This window comes from Rhinopithecus roxellana, chromosome 20, assembly GCF_007565055.1.
Source record: "Rhinopithecus roxellana isolate Shanxi Qingling chromosome 20, ASM756505v1, whole genome shotgun sequence".
Taxonomy (NCBI): domain Eukaryota; kingdom Metazoa; phylum Chordata; class Mammalia; order Primates; family Cercopithecidae; genus Rhinopithecus; species Rhinopithecus roxellana.
In genome coordinates, this window is record NC_044568.1 from 41,101,795 (window position 1) to 41,120,213 (window position 18,419).

At 41.0% G+C, this 18,419-nt stretch overlaps 1 pseudogene; it reads left to right on the plus strand.

The window, feature by feature from the left end:
• Nucleotides 1–320: 320 nt before the first annotated feature.
• Nucleotides 321–417, plus strand: LOC115895325 (annotated as a pseudogene).
• Nucleotides 418–18,419: the final 18,002 nt, after the last annotated feature.

Sequence of the window (18,419 nt, forward strand, 5' to 3'; positions counted from 1 at the left end):
GCTGATGTCAACCATTTTAAAGATCCCACAGAGGAACCAAATCAATGCACAGATATAGTTTCTTTATCTCCCTGTCCCATGACGTCACCCTGGACTTGCTGACCAATCAACCATCTTCACACTTTGGCCCATTCCAAAACCCTTAACATCCCTAGCCCCAAACTCCTCAGGGAGACAGATTTGGGATTTTCTCCTGTCTTATTATTTGGCGGCCTTATGATCAAACCTCTTTCTCTTCTGCCTTAGCATATTGACTTGCCACATGCATCAGGCAAAGAACCAATTACCGTTACAAATTCATGAGAGCCAGGGCAGAACATGCTTCCATAGCACAAACTAAAATTAGAAGGATGCCAAGGTGATCAACATGGTCCCCGCACAAGGATGACATGAATTTTTGCAGCATTTCATATTTTTCCTAGTATCACCCCACAAATTCATGAAAATCACAAGGAAGAAAATGTACATTTTTACAATGGAGAGGCCTGGGGGTCACCACCATATGCAAGTGATGGAACCTAACATATTAACAGTAGGACAACCTGACATGATATACCTATAGATATCATGCAGTATAATGTATTCAAAATCACCTACAAAGTATTCTTGCCAAAATATTCAACCTTAATCAAATCAAGCCTCCAGACCCAATTTTGCAGGAAATATGGAGGTGAGGGAAGGGGATTTGAAAAAGGTTAAATGACACCAAGAGAAAACAAGCAGACAAAATCAGAATGGGGAACATTCTACAAGAGTAATACTAGGAAAACAGTCTCAGGAAATCCAGTGCGTAACTGTAAGAACCCCATTAATGACCTCAGAAAGACTTAAAATTGAGCTTTTTGTGTCTCCTCTTAGCTATACCCAAAATTCCGGACGAAGCCAAAGGGCATGCCTCTTAGCCCATGTCAGCTAGACAATAATACTTCTAAGACTTCTACAGTAGCCTCACGGGGAGCCCATGATAAAGAAGAGCAGATCTCAAACAGTCCGAGCCAGGTGTCCTAATGGAAAGAGAGTCTGGAGGAATCTTGGAAAAGGGTGTGTGTTTTGCATGTGAGAAAAGGGCACATTATTTGTGACTGAAGAACAGATCATCGCAGCTTTAAAAACATAGCTGCAAATTCTTTGCATCTGGATGGGCTTTGTGACTGCTTCAAACAACAGAGCCTGATGGAAGTGACGCTGTGTGACTCCTGACACTGGGTCATAAAAGGCAGTGTGGCTCCTGTTCTGGTCTCCAAAACACTCGTCCTCAGAGCCAGGAGTCAAGATGTAAGGAAACTGACCATTTTGAGTCCATGCTAGCCAGAGAGGCTACATGGACATGCTCTGGTTGGCAGTCCCAGCTGATCACAGCCTTCCTGCCATCCCAACCAAGGTCTTGTACATGAGTATGCAGAAGCCATCTTGGAGCCTCCAGATCAGTCCATATAACAAGTGGATACCACCAAGTGACCTTGTCAATGTCATGTGAAAAAGAAGAATCACTTGACTGAGCCCTGCCTGATTATGATTGACAAAATTATAAAATATAACAAAATAATTGTTTTAAGCCGCTAAGGTTTTGGGGTTTAAAAAATTTTTATATAGATAACTGGAACAGAATTTGGCTCTCCAAAAAATCAATGTCGTGGGTAGGAGGTGGGGAAGATGAGGGATCTGTTTAAAGCGCTATAACAATCAAATGCAAGGATTTGGCCTTGATTGGCTTCTGGTTCAAAAAAGTAGATTACGGGTACTTTGAGGACAACTGGGGAGACTTTCACACAGACCATTAGACAGTATTTTTAGGAAATTATTGTTAATTGTGTTATATATGATCATGGTTTTATGGTTATGCAGAAAAATATCTATTTCTAGGAGATACTGGTATAATTATGAGTCGTGTCATTATGATTGCAACTTCCTTTACAATGGATCAGCAAAACAATTATGTGTACGTGTATATATATATACATATATACACACACGAAGCAAATATAGCAAAAGGCTAACAATTGTTTACATCTAGGTACTAAGTATATGCATGTTCGTTATGCCAGCCTTTCAACTTTTCTGTATTTTAAGATTTTCATAATAAAAAGCTGAGAAAAAAAGAGCATACAAAATTTAACTCATAAAAATGCCTCCAACTTCATTAGTCATGAAGAAAATTTAAATTAAAACCCAAATGCAACACCACCCACCAGAATGGCTAAAATGAAAAGGACAGAAAAGCGTTGGCAAGGCTGTGAATCAAGTGGAACCCCCTCGCAGAAGTGTAAAATGGTCCAATCACTGTAGAAAACTGTTGGCCCTCTCTTCTAAAGCCAACATGTAGCTACCCTATGACCCAACAATTCCTGTTCCAAAAGAAGTCCATACATATGTTCATCAAAACATATGAGTAAGTACTACTAACAATAGCCTCAAGCTGCAAACTACCCAAATGTACATCAACAGGAAAAGGAATAGATAAATGTTTGTTCATAAAATGGAATGCTATACATCAACAAGCATGAAGAAACCACAACCACACAGAACAAGGCGGATTAATCTCACAAACATACTACATGAAAGAAGCCAGTTATGAAAAAGTATGATTCCATTGATAATCTTTAATAGAGATAATATTTTAATCAAATAATATTTAATAAACCTACCATAATAGATGTTAGGGCAATGATTACCCTTGGAGATACAGTGACTGGAAGGGGATGCAAGGCCCCTAGTTGTTCTGTTTCTTGATCTTGGTGCTCGTTATCAGGATGTGTTAACTTTGAGCAACTTTCCAATATATGCTACATTTTAATACGAAGTTAAGAAAAATAAAAGAAAAAGATCTTCTCCCACATATGCTGACTCAGAAGCTGGCATTACCTTCCCCACCCCCACCACCAGGATAAAGCCTTGAGCAGAGCTCTGTGAAACAGGACTTCTGAAACTGGGACCAAAAAGGAGGGAGGTATTTCAGGTAAGTTACAATGACCCTGAGAGTTCCTCTCACTCAGAAGGCAAACATATTATCCTTTCCTAATTTAGTAGTCTGTCATTAGGAGACCCAAGATTTACTTTTGAACTAAAAAATAGATAAATGATAGATGGACTGATATAGACAGATATTCAATTACAACTTCCAATTATAAGTATTAATAGACACTTAAGAATCATCAGCAGTTTGGGAAACACAACACACACACAAAACATCAAACTCAACAAACAGAAAAATGAGTACCCAAAACACAGAATTCATACAGCCATCAAAAGACTTTAAGATAATTATAATTAATATTATCAGAGAGAAGAAACTGCTAATAAATAAACCACTCTGTTTTTGGAAATTAAAAAATATTATCATTACCATAAAATAAACCCTCCACAACTTAATAGGTAGGGTACATAGCAGAATAGATTCAGTTGAAAATGAGCTAAAAGATCAAGTTGAGGGATTTTCCCAGAGTGTCTTACAAAAGTAAAGAATGATAGAACCTATGACAGAGAAGTTGAGACTTGTTAAATGGATCCAGAAATATCAATGTTCAGTTAATAGGCTAGGAGAGACCAGAGAGAATAGAGAGAAAAAAAGTAATAAAAGAAATAATACAAAAAAATTTCTCTGGACTAAAGAAATGAATTCTTAGATTAAAAGGGCTTACTCAGATCTATGCAGAATAAATGAAAAGAATATGTACACCCAGACACATTATGCTTGCAATTTATAAATCCAAGGATAAAAAGAAAACCCTAAACATTTCCAGAGAGGATGAACAGGTTACTGACAAAAGAACTCTTAAGAATTGAATTGATAGCAGTTTTGTTTGTTTGTTTGTTTGTTTTTGAGACAAGGTCTCACTCTGTGTCACTCAGACTGAAGTGCAGTGGCGTGACCTTGGCTCACTGCAACCTCTACTTCCTGGGCTCTTAAGCAGTCCTTCCACCTCAGCCTCCTAATTAGCTGGGATCAAAGGTGTGTGCCACCACACCCAGCTAATTTTTTGTATTTTTCATAGAGACAAGGTCTTACTATGTTGTCTAGGCTGGTCTCGAATTCCTGAGCTCAAGATCCACCTGCCTGGGCCTCCCAAGGTGCTGGGATTACAGGAGTGAGCTACCACACCTGCCACTGATATCAGATTTCTTATCAGAAACTCAGAGTATTAGAAGACAGTGCAACATATTCAAAGTTCTGGGGGAAAATTATTTTGAACTTAGAATTCTATAACCGGTAAAAATAGCAATCAAGTGTGAGGTCAAAATATGGAAATGTTTAAATAGGCTAGCACTCATAAATTCTGTGATCCATAGATTTTCTAGGAATAATTACTCAAGAGAATACTTTATCAAAAAGCATAATTAAAGTGAATCCAAGAAAGGATGATGCAGGCTGTAAATAATGAAACCAAAACCACAGTTCATTTATGTTTCTATTCTCAGGACCTGAAACTGTACTAGACACAATACAAGGTCCACACAGCTGGAAAGATGGACTCAAGACCTGGCTGTGCAGGACTGTGCATACTTGCAAGAAGCTGGGACTGAGATCTGTAGGTAAAGGATGGAATTGCATTTTAGTCTATGCATTTCCCCCCAAGTCTTTTTTTTTTTATACTTTAAGTTCTGGGGTACATGTGCACAATGTGCAGGTTTGTTACACATGTATACATGTGCCATGTTGGTGTGTTACACCCATTAACTCATCATTTACATTAGGTATATCTCCTAATGCTATCCCTCCCCCCTCCCCCCACCTCATGACAGGCCCCAGTGTGTGATGTTCCTCTTCCTGCATCCTAGTGTTCTCATTGTTCAATTCCCACCTATGAGTGAGAACGTGCAGTGTTTGGTTTTTGTTCTTGTGATAGTTTGCTGAGAATGATGGCTTCCAGCTTCGCCCATGTCTCTACAAAGGACATGAACTCATCCTTTTTTATGGCTGCATAGTATTCCACGGTGCATATGTGCCATATTTTCTTAATCCAGTCTATCATTGATGGACATTTGGGTTGGTTCCAAGTCTTTGCTATTGTGAATAGTTCCACATTAAACATACGTGTGCATGTGTCTTTATAGCAGAATGATTTAGAATCCTTTGGGTATATACCCGGTAATGGGATGGCTGGGTCAAATGGTATTTCTAGTTCTAGATCCTAGGAATCTAGGAATTGCCACACTGTCTTCCACAATGGCTGAATGGTGGGGCTGAATGTCCCATCAGCAGTGTAAAAGTGTTCCTATTTCTCCACATCCTCTCCAGCACCTGTTGTTTCCTGACTTTTAAATGATCACCATTTGAACTGGTGTGAGATGGTATCTCATCGTGGTTTCGATTTGCATTTCTCTGATGGCCAGTGATGATGAGCATTTTTTCATGTGTCTGTTGGCTTTATGAATGTCTTCTTTTGAGAAGTGTCCATTCATAGCCTTTGCCCACTTTTTGATGGGGTTGTGTTTTTTCTTATAAGTTTGTGTTCTTTGTAGATTCTGGGTATTAGCCCTTTGTCAGATGAGTAGATTGCAAAAATTTTCTCCTATTCTGTAGGTTGCCTGTTCACTCTGATGGTAGTTTCTTTCGCTGTGCAGAAGCTCTTTAGTTTAATTAGATCCCATTTGTTAATTTTGGCTTTTATTGCCATTGCTTTTGGTGTTTTAGACATGAAGTCCTTACCCATGCCTATGTCCTGAATAGTATTGCCTAGGTTTTATTCCAGAGTTTTTAAGGTTTTAGGTCTAACATTTAAGTCTCTAATCCATCTTGAATTAATTTTTGTATAAGGTGTAAGGAAGGGATCCAGTTTCAGCTTTCTACATATGGCTAGCCAGTTTTCCCAGCACCATTTATTAAACAGGGAATCTTTTCCCCATTTCTTGTTTTTGTCAGATTTGTCAAAGATCAGATGGCTGTAAATGTGTGGTATTATTTCTGAGGGCTCTGTTCTGTTCCATTGATCTATATCTCTGTTTTGGTACCAGTACCATGCTGTTTTGGTTGCTGTAGCCTTGTAGTATAGTTTGAAGTCAGGTAGCGTGATGTCTCCAACTTAGTTCTTTTGACTTAGGATTGTCTTGGTAATGCAGGCTCTTTTTTGGTTCCATATGAACTTGAAAGTAGTTTTTTCCAATTCTGTGAAGAAAGTCATTGGTAACTTGATGGGGATGGCAATATGGCTGCCCTCTCGCTGTGTCCTCACACATAGCCTTTCCTCTGTGCATGTATATCCTTGATGTCGCTTTCTCTTTTTCTTAAATTTTGTTTTGTTTTGTTTTGTTTTGTTTTTGAGGCAGAGTCCCATTTTGTCACCCATGGTAGAGTTCAGTGGTGAAATCTAGGCTCACTGCAACCTCTGCCTCCCAGGTTCAAGCAATTATCCTGCCTCAGCCTCCTGAATAGGTGGGATTACAAGTGTGTATCACCATGCCTGGCTAATTTTTGTATTTTTAGTAGAGACGGGGTTTCATCATATTGGCCAGGCTGGTCTTGAATTCCTCGCCTCAAGTAATCTGCCTGCCTTTGCCTTCCAAAGTGCTGGGATTACAGGTGTGAGTGACCGCACCCAGCCATTCCCCCCGAGTCTTGATGAAATCTTTTGAGACTGGGGACCATGTCTTTTTTCTTTTTCTTTTTCTTTTTTTTTTTTTTGAGACGGAGTCTCACTTTGTCGCCCAGACTGGAGTGCAGTGGCTTGATCTCGGCTCACTGCAAGCTCCACCTCCTGGGTTCACACTATTCTCCTGCCTCAGCCTCCGAGTAGCTGGGACTACAGACATGCACCACCACGCCCGGCTAATTTTTTGTATTTTTTTTTTTTTTTTTTGAGACGGAGTCTCGCTCTGTCGCCCAGGCTGGAGTGCAGTGGCCGGATCTCAGCTCACTGCAAGCTCCGCCTCCCGGGTTCACGCCATTCTCCTGCCTCAGCCTCCTGAGTAGCTGGGCCTACAGGTGCCTGCCACTGTGCCCGGCTAATTTTTTGTATTTTTAGTAGAGACGGGGTTTCACCGTGTTAGCCAGGATGGTCTTGATCTCCTGACCTCGTGATCCGCCCGTCTCGGCCTCCCAAAGTGCTGGGATTACAGGCGTGAGCCACTGTGCCCGGCTGACCATGTCTTTTTTCATCTTTGATTCTCCAGTTTGTGGCAGGGTGCTTAGCCCATAGTAGTTATTCAATAGGTGTTGAATGAGTCATCTAGAGTAGTCAAATTCAGAGATAGAATGTAGAATGATGGTGGCTAGGGGATGGGAGGTGGAGGGGAGAATGGGGAATTATTTTCTAAGGAGTACAAAGTTTCAGCCTGGGAAGATTAGAAAGTCCTGTCCTGGAGATGGATGCTGGTGATGGTTATACAACAATGTGAATGTACGTAAAGCCACTGAACTCTACTCTTAAAATGGTTAAAATGGTAAATTTTATGTTATGCATCTTTTCACCACCATTCAATTTTTTAAAAATGTTGAATAAATGGTGTGACAGGCAGAATAACAGCTCTCCCCAAAGATGTCCAAGTCATAGTTCCTGGAACCTGGGAATCTATTATGTTACCTGTCAAAGCAAAATTAAGGTTACAGATGGAATTAAGGTTGCTAATCAGTCAAGTCTGAGATGAAGAGATTATGCTGGGTCATTGGGGTCAGCCCAATGGACTCACATTGATTCTTCTAAGTGAAAGAGGGAGGCAAGAGCAGAAGTCAGTGGTCTGGAGATGCTACACTGCTGGCTTTGAAGATAGAGGAAGGGCCATGACCCAAGGAATGCAGGTGGCCTCTACAAGGTGGAAACAGCAAGGAAATGGATTATCCAGAATAGCGCAGCTCTGCTGACATTGTGATTTTAGCCCAGTGAGACCCATCTCAGACTTCTGCCCCCTAGAACTGTAAGATAATAAATTTATATAGTTGTAAACCACTAAGTGTGTGATAATTTGTTATTGCAATAACAGGAAATGAATACAAATGGCAATGACATGATTAGGAAAAGTTTTTATGTATAAGAACATTCAGTTTTTATTATTATGAACTATTTCAGGCACACCAAAAAGGTATAGTTATCTGAATGCCTATATATCCAGGTCTGCACAACACACAAAGAGTAAGCAATTAAAATGCAAACCTGACTATTTTCTCCTTAAAACCATCAATGGTCCCTGCAGCCTGCAGGAGAGAGCTAGATCTTTGCTTCTAACTGGGCTCCTGCCTGCAGTTTTGGCCTAATCCTCTCCCTGCCCCTCTGGAAATGCTGAATTTCTGTCATTCTCACTCCTGAAGTTCATCATGCTGTTCCCTCTGCCTGGAGTGCCTTCACTCTTCAGCTCAGATGTTCTCTCCTCCTCAAAGCATTCTCTAACCTCCAGCTTCAGCTAAATTCCTCTTCTCTCATACTGTAGATACAGTATCTGCTCTAGACAGTTATCCTAGTACTTACTGCAATACAGTGAAGTTATTTCGACTCTTGCTACACTGCAAGCTCCTTGAAGACAAGAGCAGTACTAGCGTTTGGGGACTGTTTGCTAAAAGGCCTCAACTAAAGCATCCCCTAGATACTTAAAAGAAATGTGAAATGAGCCCAATTTTGTTTTAAAAACACAGCCTGAAGAATTTGGTTAAATAAAAAATAGTAATATTATCTAACTTTGATACATAAAAAGATAATATAGTACTTCTCTATTTTTACAAAGCCACTTTTTAGTTTTATAAAATTGGTTTTATTTCAAGCAAAGTTTAAGCTTACCTCAAAATTTAGCAACTATAACCAGAATATATCCTTTTTTCACTTTTTGGGCTGGCAATGATCTTTAAATTTAGTTTGAGAAGACAATATATTGGATAGGACTACAAATTGGGTCAAACTCTTTGGAGGGCAGTTCAGCACTGTCAAAATGTTAAGTGAATATACTCTTTGATGAAGCAATTCTATTTCTATTTTTTTTTTCTGTAACACCCTGCACATGTGTGAAAAGATATGTATAAGGATATTCATTGGAGCATTGTTCCTAATAGCAAAAGATTGAAATCAACTAAAGGCCTATCAATAGGACACCAGCAAAATAAATTTTGGTGATTTTACTATGGAATACTACAAATCCATTAAAAACATGAGGTTGATCTAAGTTCCTGGTCTGATCCGATCCCCAAGTAATATATTAATTGATAAAAAGCACTGTGACAAGTAAGAAAAAGAAACAGAAGGCATACAGTTTGAGAAGAAATGAAACTGTTCCTATTTGTAGGAGAAATAGTGACAACACCAAATGCTGGTGAGGATGCAAAGAAACTGGATTGCTGATGGGAACATAAAATGGTACAATCACTCTGAAAAACAGATTGGTAATTTCTTACAAAATTAAATGTGCAATTACCGTATGACCTAGCAATTGTACTCTTGGGCATTAATCCCAGAGAAATGAGAACTTATGTTCATGCAAAAACTTGTACATGAATGCTCCTAGCAACTTTATTCATAATAATCCAAATCTGGAAACAACCTAGATGTCCTTCAACAGGTTGATGGCTAAACAAACTGTAGTACATTCATATCATGGAATACTATTCATCAATAAAAAGAAATAAGCTATTGCATGACTAATAGCTGTACATTTATTATGCAACAACTTGGATGAATCTCCAGGAAATTGTGTTGGGAGGAAAAAAAGTCAATACCAAAAGATAATACACTGCATATTTTCATTTATATAACATTTCTGAAAAGACAACATTTTGGAAATGGAGAGTAGATTAGTGGTTTCCAGGGTGTTCAGGATGGTGGAAGAGACAGGGAAAAGCTGGGTATGGTTATAAAAGGGAAACATAAGAGATCCCTACTGGGATGGAACTGTTCTGAACTTTGACTGTGGTGGTGGATCCTGAACCCATACATGTGATAAAATTGTATAAAGATAGGTACATATATAAAAGAGTACTAGTAAAAGTGGCAAAATTTGAATAAGGTCAATGGATTATATCAATGTCAATATCCTGGTTGTGATACTGTACAACAGTTTTGCAAGATGTTACCATTGGGGGAAACTGGATGAAGAGTGCCCTGGTCTCCCTATATTACATTGATTCCCTGAGTTACGATGGTTTGACTTAACTATTTTTCCAACTTTACCATGCTGTGAAAGTGATACCTATTTAGTAGAAATCATACTTCAAATTTTGAATCTTGATCCTTTCTTGGGCTAGTGATACGCAGTATGATACTCTCTTTTGATGCTGGGCAAGAGGAGTGAGCCGCAGCTCCCAGTCAGCTGTGCCAGAGGGTAACCAACCAATACTCTACAGGGTCTTGTGTTGCCAGATGATTTTGCCCAAATGTAGGCTAATGTAAGTGTTCTGAGCATGTTTAAGGTAGGCTAGGCTAAGCTATGATGTTTAGTAGGTTAGGTGTATTAAATGCATTTCTGACTTACTATATTTTCAGCTTATGATGGATCTACTGTGATGTAACCCTGTCCTAAGTCTAGGAATATCTGTATTTCTTATATTTGCATATGAACCAACAAATACCTTTAAAAGTTTAATTTAAAAAATCAAGGTACAGAACAATGTGTGTAACATACTACCACTTCTACAAAAATGGGGGCCATATATGTATAACTATGCTTATATTAGCATAGAATATTTATAGAAATATATTAATACAAATGGTAACAGTGGTTTCCTCTAGGGAGGAGAACTAAGAACCTGAGGGTCAAGGGAGGAGGGAGACTTACTTTCCACTGTATATTTTTTTGCAGGGTTTAACATTTAAAACCTGTGTGTGTATTGTTTTTACATTTAAAACTCGAAGAAACTTTAAAGCAAATATGAAATTTAAATAATTTTTTTGTAGTGAATGCAAAGATGAGAGCTTACAAACCATCAGTTTATGTACCACAATGATCCTATGCCCCTTTCGGTGGGGCACATCCGGGCTTTTACTGGTAGGAGAGGGAACAGAACCCAGGCTAGTGCCAGCAATATGCACCCACCTCAGAAGGCCACCTAAATCTCCTGATTAATAAGTTTGGGGTGGGAAGGGGTGTCACTGCACCCCATGAAGTGATAAAGCACTGTTCCCCAACATTCTGCTGCTGGATGTATGGATGGCTCTGTGACTCCACTATAAATCACCATGGTTGAGCCCCAGGGGAGCTTTTATCTCCTGAAATATAATTACACATAATTTAAATTTTAAAATCATTAATCAGTCCCAGCCACGTAGGTGTTCTTATGCATTAATGTGTTGAGCTGGAGGGTGAGCCGTAGGTAAAGTAGACTCACTCTTCAGCAGGAACCAGTAATGCTCCCTGATAATTCTAATCCCTTGAAGTGAAGCTACTTATAGCTGTCTGATCCTAAGAAACAGGCCCGGTTGCCTGTTTATTTATGATGATCAATATCACATCACTATCACTGAGTTTTTTCAACTTCTTTACAGTGTATCCTGTTCACCTAATATTTGTTGGTGAAACCTCTTTTTAGGAGATAAGGGTTTTTACTCAATGAAAATAGAAAAATTAACTGAAGAGTCTATAAAAATAAAAAAGTCCTGCGTCCCACACTATCCATAAACACAAGACAATATAATGCAGTTGAAATTTAAAATGTGAGACTTAAAGTACAGAAAGTATGGTTTGATTCCATGCTAAACAGATTAAGCATTTTTTTTAGAAAAAAGACACTTTCTCCCTCCACCCATCTCCAATGCCATGAAAGATTTAAAATATTTCAGACCTGAAAGATGCTCAAATCTGTCAGCACTAGCAGTTGGGAAAGCAATGCAAATAGAACATTACACCTCCCCAAAACCTACTGTTCTCTTTCTTAGCACACAACAAACCTCATTACAGACCATGAAAAACAGACGCTTTGTCAATTGTACTGATACTAATACAAAAAAAAAAAAAAAAAAAAGTGTTTAATGCCAGAAACTGAGCATTCTGTTTTCTTGCAAGCAATGCAGTGTGAAAAAAAAATATAGAAAAGTGGTACATTTGGCAGCTAGCACATTTAAGAAATAGTGCACAAAAAATAGGAGGACTGGGCACATTGGCTCATGCCTATAATCCCAGCACTTTGGGAGGGAGAAGTGGGTGAATAACTTGAGCCCAGAAATTCAAGATCAGCCTGGGCAACATGGTGAAACCCCATTTCTATTAAAAAAAAAAATTAGCTGGGTGTGTGGCGCACACCTGTAGTACAAAGAACTCAGGAGGTTAAGATGGCAGGATTGCTTGAGCCTGGGAAGTTGAGGCTGCAGTGAGCTGTGATCACGCCACTGCACTCCAGCCTGGGCCACAGAGTGAGACTTTGTCTCAAAAAAACAAAAAACAGACCGGGCGCGGTGGCTCATGCCTGTAATTCTAGCACTTTGGGAGGCCGAGGCGGGCAGATCACGAGGTCTGCAGATCAAGACCATCCTGGCTAATATGGTGAAACCTCGTCTCTACTAAAAAGACAAAAAAATTAGCCGGTCATGGTGGCAGGCGCCTGTAGTCCCAGCTACTCGGGAGGCTGAGGCAGGAGAATGGCGTGAATCTGGGAGGCAGAGCTTGCAGTAAGCCGAGTTCGTGCTGCTGCACTCCAGCCTGGGCAACAGAGCAAGACTCTGTCTCAAAAAAAAAAAAAAAAAAAAAATGCACGAGGGAAGAAACAGATCTCTGATTTACTGAGAAATGCATGATTTTTTATAAGGTTTCTTGTGAATGGAAAACCCTCTCAGCTTTGTAGGAGTTAAATCATTGATGCACTTTGATATTTAAGAATAAGGCCAGGCTTAGGCAAAACCGAATGCTGTGGACTGTGAGGATGTGTGTGTGAGTGATGGTATTATGTTCAGTGTCCCATTTGGACAATGAATTCTTTCACTGAGAATTGGCTGTTCCATTAAGGATCTCTGATAACCACCTCTCTTTAGCCTGCTTAGTTCTCCAAGGCTGTGTAGGAAGAGTCACCTTTCCTGGGACACCAAAATCATGCCCTGTGCAGGCAGAGTTTCCCTGGTGGTGATGCCCTTGGCTGCTTGTGCTGGTGTCCTGGTTTTGGGTATGCTAGCTGGGTCTATGTCTGGGATGACCAATTGTCCCAGTTTGCCCAGGACTGAGAAGTTTCTTGGGACACAAGACTTTTAGTGTTAAAACTGAGCCTGTCCCACCCATAACAGTCTAAAAGGCAGAACTAACTCAAGGGTCTAGTGAATAAATAAGCTAACAAGACGTGGAGTATTATTCAGCTTGCAAAAGGAAAGAAATTCTGACACATGCTACAACATAGAGGAACCCCAAGGACATGATGCTACATGAAATAAGCCAGTCACAAAAGGACAAATGCTGTATAATTCCATCTATAAGAGGTACTTAGAGTAGTCAGATTCATAGAGGCAGACAGGAGATAGTTGCCAGGGGCTAGGGAGAAGGAAAATGGGGAATTAGTGTATAATGTATGCAGTTTTAGTTTGGAAAGATGAAAAGGTCTAGAGATTGATGGTGATGATGTTTGCACAATGACACCACAGACCAGCATGCTTGAAAGTCATTAGAATAGTAAATGTTATGACATGTACATTTCACTACTATTACAAATTTAAACCTAGTCCCAGGCAAACTGGGACAGTTGGCCACTCATGTCTTATACCTGCCTGCCTTTTCTCCTCCATCCCTCCAACAGAGATATAACTCGGGATGCTGCTTACTCAGTGTGGTCTCATCTGTGGCAGATTTCGTGGTCTCAGCTCCTATTACACTCAGCCCTTATTACAGAAAGGGCAGGTTCTGAAGCATGGGATTCCACTTTCCCTCTAGCCCTGGATACAGCTGATTGGATGGGCAAACCCCTGTTCCAAGCAGAGCACAACTCATGGGCTTGGCTTGAAAAGATGAACTGAACCAATCAGAGTCCTCCCTTGAATACTGGTTGACGCAAAGTACAGTTGCAGCTGGCATGGAACTGGAGTGGAGAAACAGGTTGGTGTGGTGGCTCACACCTGTAATCCCAGCACTTTGGGAGGCCTAGGGGGGCAGATCATCTGCGGTCAGGAGTTTTAGACTAGCCTGGCCAACATGGCAAAACCCCATCTCTACTAAAAATACAAAAATTAGCCAGGCGTGGTGGTGGGTGCCTGTAATCCAGCTACTTAGGAGGCTGAGGCATGAGAATCGCTTGAACTCAGGAGGAGGAGGTTGCAGTGAGCTGAGACTGCGGGACTGCACTTCAGCCTGGGTGACAGGGTGAGACCCTGTCTTCAAAAAAAAAAAAGATACAGTGGCTCAGGAAATATCCCTGTCATAGGTTTAGCAAACCATAGAAAAGACTCTGATGGTAACACGTAGTGTATATGTACTTGCAGATATAGAATATATATATATATGTGTATATATATATGCATATATAAAATAACAATACTATTTGGAGCTTTGCTATATGATTTTTTTTTCCCCAACAGAAGATCCACATACCTTGTTACCGCTCTGCCTATCTCATTTTCTGTCAGTTTTCACCCACATCCTCTCCTCTCCAAGCTCAGCCACAGTTATTATTGCCTTTAGCCCTTTGTGCCTAGGGTTCCCTTCCTAGCAGGGTCTGCCTGTTGGCCCCAGTGAATTGAATTTCATCTCATGCTCAGAATGAAATTGAATTTCACCTCTACTAGGTGTCATATACTAGTATACTAGTATATATATACTAGTGTGTGAAGCACTGCATATGCATGACCTCATTTTCACCTACATAACAACTCTCTGTGGTGGGTACTATTATTTTCCTCATTTTACAAATTAGGAATTTACCTGCTATGATTTGAAAGTGTCCTACAAAGTTCATGTCTTGGAAGCTCAATCCTCAATGCAACAGTGTTAAGAGGTAGAAACTTTAAGAGGAGATTAGGTCATGAAGGCTCTGCCCTCATCTATGGATTAACCCGGGAGAGTCGGTTTGTTATAAAAGCAAGCTCAGCCCTCTTCCTCTGTGCCTGGGTGCTCTTTTGCCCTTCCACCTTCTGCCATGGGATACACAGCAAGAAGGCCCTCACTGGATGCCAGCACCTTGATCTTGGACTTCCCAACCTCCAGAACTGTGAGAAAATAAATTTCTGTTCTTGATAAATTACCCAGTCTGTTAAAACTCTGTTATAGCAGCACAAAATAGACTAAGACATTACCCAAGATCTCACAGCTCATAAGTGGTTGACCTTGGATTCAAAATACAAGTCTTTTGAATTTCATTGCTTGTGCTCTTAATCACTACATCACACTGGCATCTGCTTAGAAGAATGAATCACTTGAACCAGTAAAAAAAGTTCTATGGAATTAAATTAGTACATTTTTCTTACAGAGGCCTTGATATGAAGAAAACTATGCTGTAAGTTTTCTGTATCTACTGATTGGATTTATAATCTCAAGGCATCTTGTAATCAAATAGAAGTTCCCAAAATTTCCACAAAGAGATACGTAACTTACATAGTTCTGAGCTGTTCTGCCAGCCATATACCACAATGCATTCTTTCTAATCACTATGTGACAACGCATAAGCACTGCTTAGTAATATATTGTACCACATGGCTTTGTGTCAGCATTTCTGAGTCATGGTTGCGTACCTATAACAGTCAAGTGACATATGCTCTAATGGGGTCTGACTCACTTAAATAAGCTCCATTAACTTGACAAGTTTGATTTTATAAAGCTGAAGAGGACTCTATGAGCTCTGGGTTTTTTTCATCTCTATATAAAACTATGGTATGAGTTCAGATTTATCTATATAAAACTATGGTATGACCCTGTGTGACCTTAACCATTGCTTAACTCCTCTCCTTTTTCATCCTGAATTCAATTTCTCAAACATGTAGTGTGCCCTTGCTGTGTCCACCTCTTGCTCCACACTTACTTCTCCATCCTCTGAGCCTGTACTCTGGCTTCTGCTCCCTCTATGTCAGTGAACTTACCCACAACCTCCTACACCCTTTTCAGATATTACTTGACTTGGTTTCTCTGCAGAATTTGATGCTATTTGGCTTTCTATTCTTCCTGATATTTTCTCTGCTCTTGCATTCCACTATGACATTTGACCTTGGTACTTCTCTCTTTTTTTTTTTTTTTTTTTTTTTTTTGAGGCAGAGTCTCGCTCTGTCGCCCAGGCCGTAGTGCAGTGGCACGATCTCCACTCACTGCAAGCTCTGCTTCCCGGGTTCACGCCATTCTCCTGCCTCAGCCTCCGGAGTAGCTGGGACTACAGGCGCCCGCCACCACGCCCGGCTAGTTTTTTTTATATTTTTAGTAGAGACGGGGTTTCACCGTGTTAGTCAGGATGGTCTCGATCTTCTGACCTCGTGATTCGCCCACCTCGGCCTCCCAAAGTGCTGGGATTACGGGCGTGAGCCACCGCGCCCGGCCGACCTTGGTACTTCTCTTACCTTTTGCTAGTTTTTGGTCTCTCTTGCTGGTCACATTTTTTCTCCTCTTTTGATGAGGATATAGTATCCTTACTCCCCTTTCTCTTTCTAGTCTACACACATCCCTAGATGATCTCATCAGCTGTCATGGCTTCCAATATGACCTATGTGGTGGTGACTCCCAGGTTGATGCCTCCTGAATTCACACCAACATTCCAATCACCCCTATGTGGATGGCCAGGGCCACTTAAACTCTACCAAGTCCCAGAAGTGAATTTATTACCTTGCTTTGTTCTTGTGTCCATGAATGGTGCCATCTCCCTATTACCCACAACAAAATCTAAAAGTCCCTTTAGGTGTTTTCTACTTTGTCCTCCACATCCAACCAGTCACCATGTCTTGTTGCTTCTAATTCCTAAACATCTGGGAACTCTATAATCTCCTTTCTGAGTATTGATCATATTTGACTTGAAATATTGAGCTGTCTCCATAAAGAGTCTCTTAATTGAATTCACCATCTGTCTCATTTCCATGAATCTATCCTCCACCCTTCTGCCTTGGGGATCTTTCTAATGTAATCTGAATAAATCTTACAGTGCCCAATGCCCATCTGAGCTTGATGTGGCATTCAAAGAACTATACCCCAGTGACCAAAGGTAATTTAAAATACTTTCAATTTTCACTTATATGTCTGGAAAAAATCAAAAGAGGTCCTATTCTTAATCCTAGACACTGCCTCCCCAAATCCTTTTCCCCAGTTGTGCATTAATTTAAAGAATAAGGTAAATTTGTATACACTGGCCTGAAAAGCTAAAGTGATTGGTATACTCTTAAGTAAAAAAAAAGTTGGCCGGGTGTGGTGGCTCATGCCTGTAATCCCAGCACTTTGGGAGGCTGAGGTGGGCGGATCATGAGGTCAGGAGTTTGAGACCAGCGTGGCCAATATGGTGAAACCCCATCTCTACTAAAAACACAAAAAAACTAGCCAGCTGTGGTGGTGCGCACCTGTAGTCCCAGATACTCAGGAGGCTGAGGCAGAAGAATCACTTGAACCTGGGAGGCGGAGGTTGCAGTGAGCCGAGATTGCACCACTACACTCCAGCCTGGGCAACAGAGGAAGACTCCATCTCAAAAACAACAACAACAACAACAACAACAAAAACACGAGTTGAAGACAAAGATGTATATCAAAATTACATTTTTGTTTTCCAAAAATGTATGTGGGCCGAGCGTGGTGGCTCATGCCTGTAATCCCAGCACTTAGGGAGTCTGAGGCAGGCAGATCACTTGAGGTCAGAAGTTGCTAGACCAGCCTGTTCAACATGGTGAAACCCTGTCTCTATCAAAAACAAAAAATTAGCCAGGTGTGGTGGTGTGTGCCTGTATACCAGCTACTCGGGAAGCTGAGGCAGAAGAATCGCTTGAACCTGGGAGGCAGAGGTTGCAGTGAGCCGAGATTGTGCCGCTGCACTCCAGCCTGGGCAGCACAAGAAGACTCCATTTCAAAAACAAAAACAAAAACAAAAACAAAACGTGTATGTGGAATCCACCCCACCTGCTCACCACTGGGTGCCTGTGCACATTGTCCATTGGATGCTACCGGTGCCCCAGTGCATCACTGAGGAGACCTAAAGACAGCATGCCCCTCCTGCCACCAGCACCCATACATGTCGTCTGGAGCCTGGGAATTGACCCATGCCACCTGCCACTGCTGGTGCCCATGTGCAGCATCCAGGGTCCTGAGGAGAAGCCCACCCCACCTGTTGCTGCTGGTACTAGTGTGCATTGTCTGAGGCCTGGGGATAGATCTGCTCCACCCACCACTACCGGCATATGCACACACCATCAGGGAACCTGAAGGTAGGTATGTTCCACCTGTCACTGGCATCCACACATGTTGTCTGGGAGCTTGTGGATCGACCCACCCTTCCCACTCCACTGGTGTCTGTACATGTCATCTAGGGGCCTGAGGACAGGCCCACCCTTACCCACCACTACCACCACTGGCACCTGAGAAATGGCCTGCTGGCTGTTTCTATTCCCAGCAAAGCCTCACCACAGCCTCTACTAACAACCATGGTC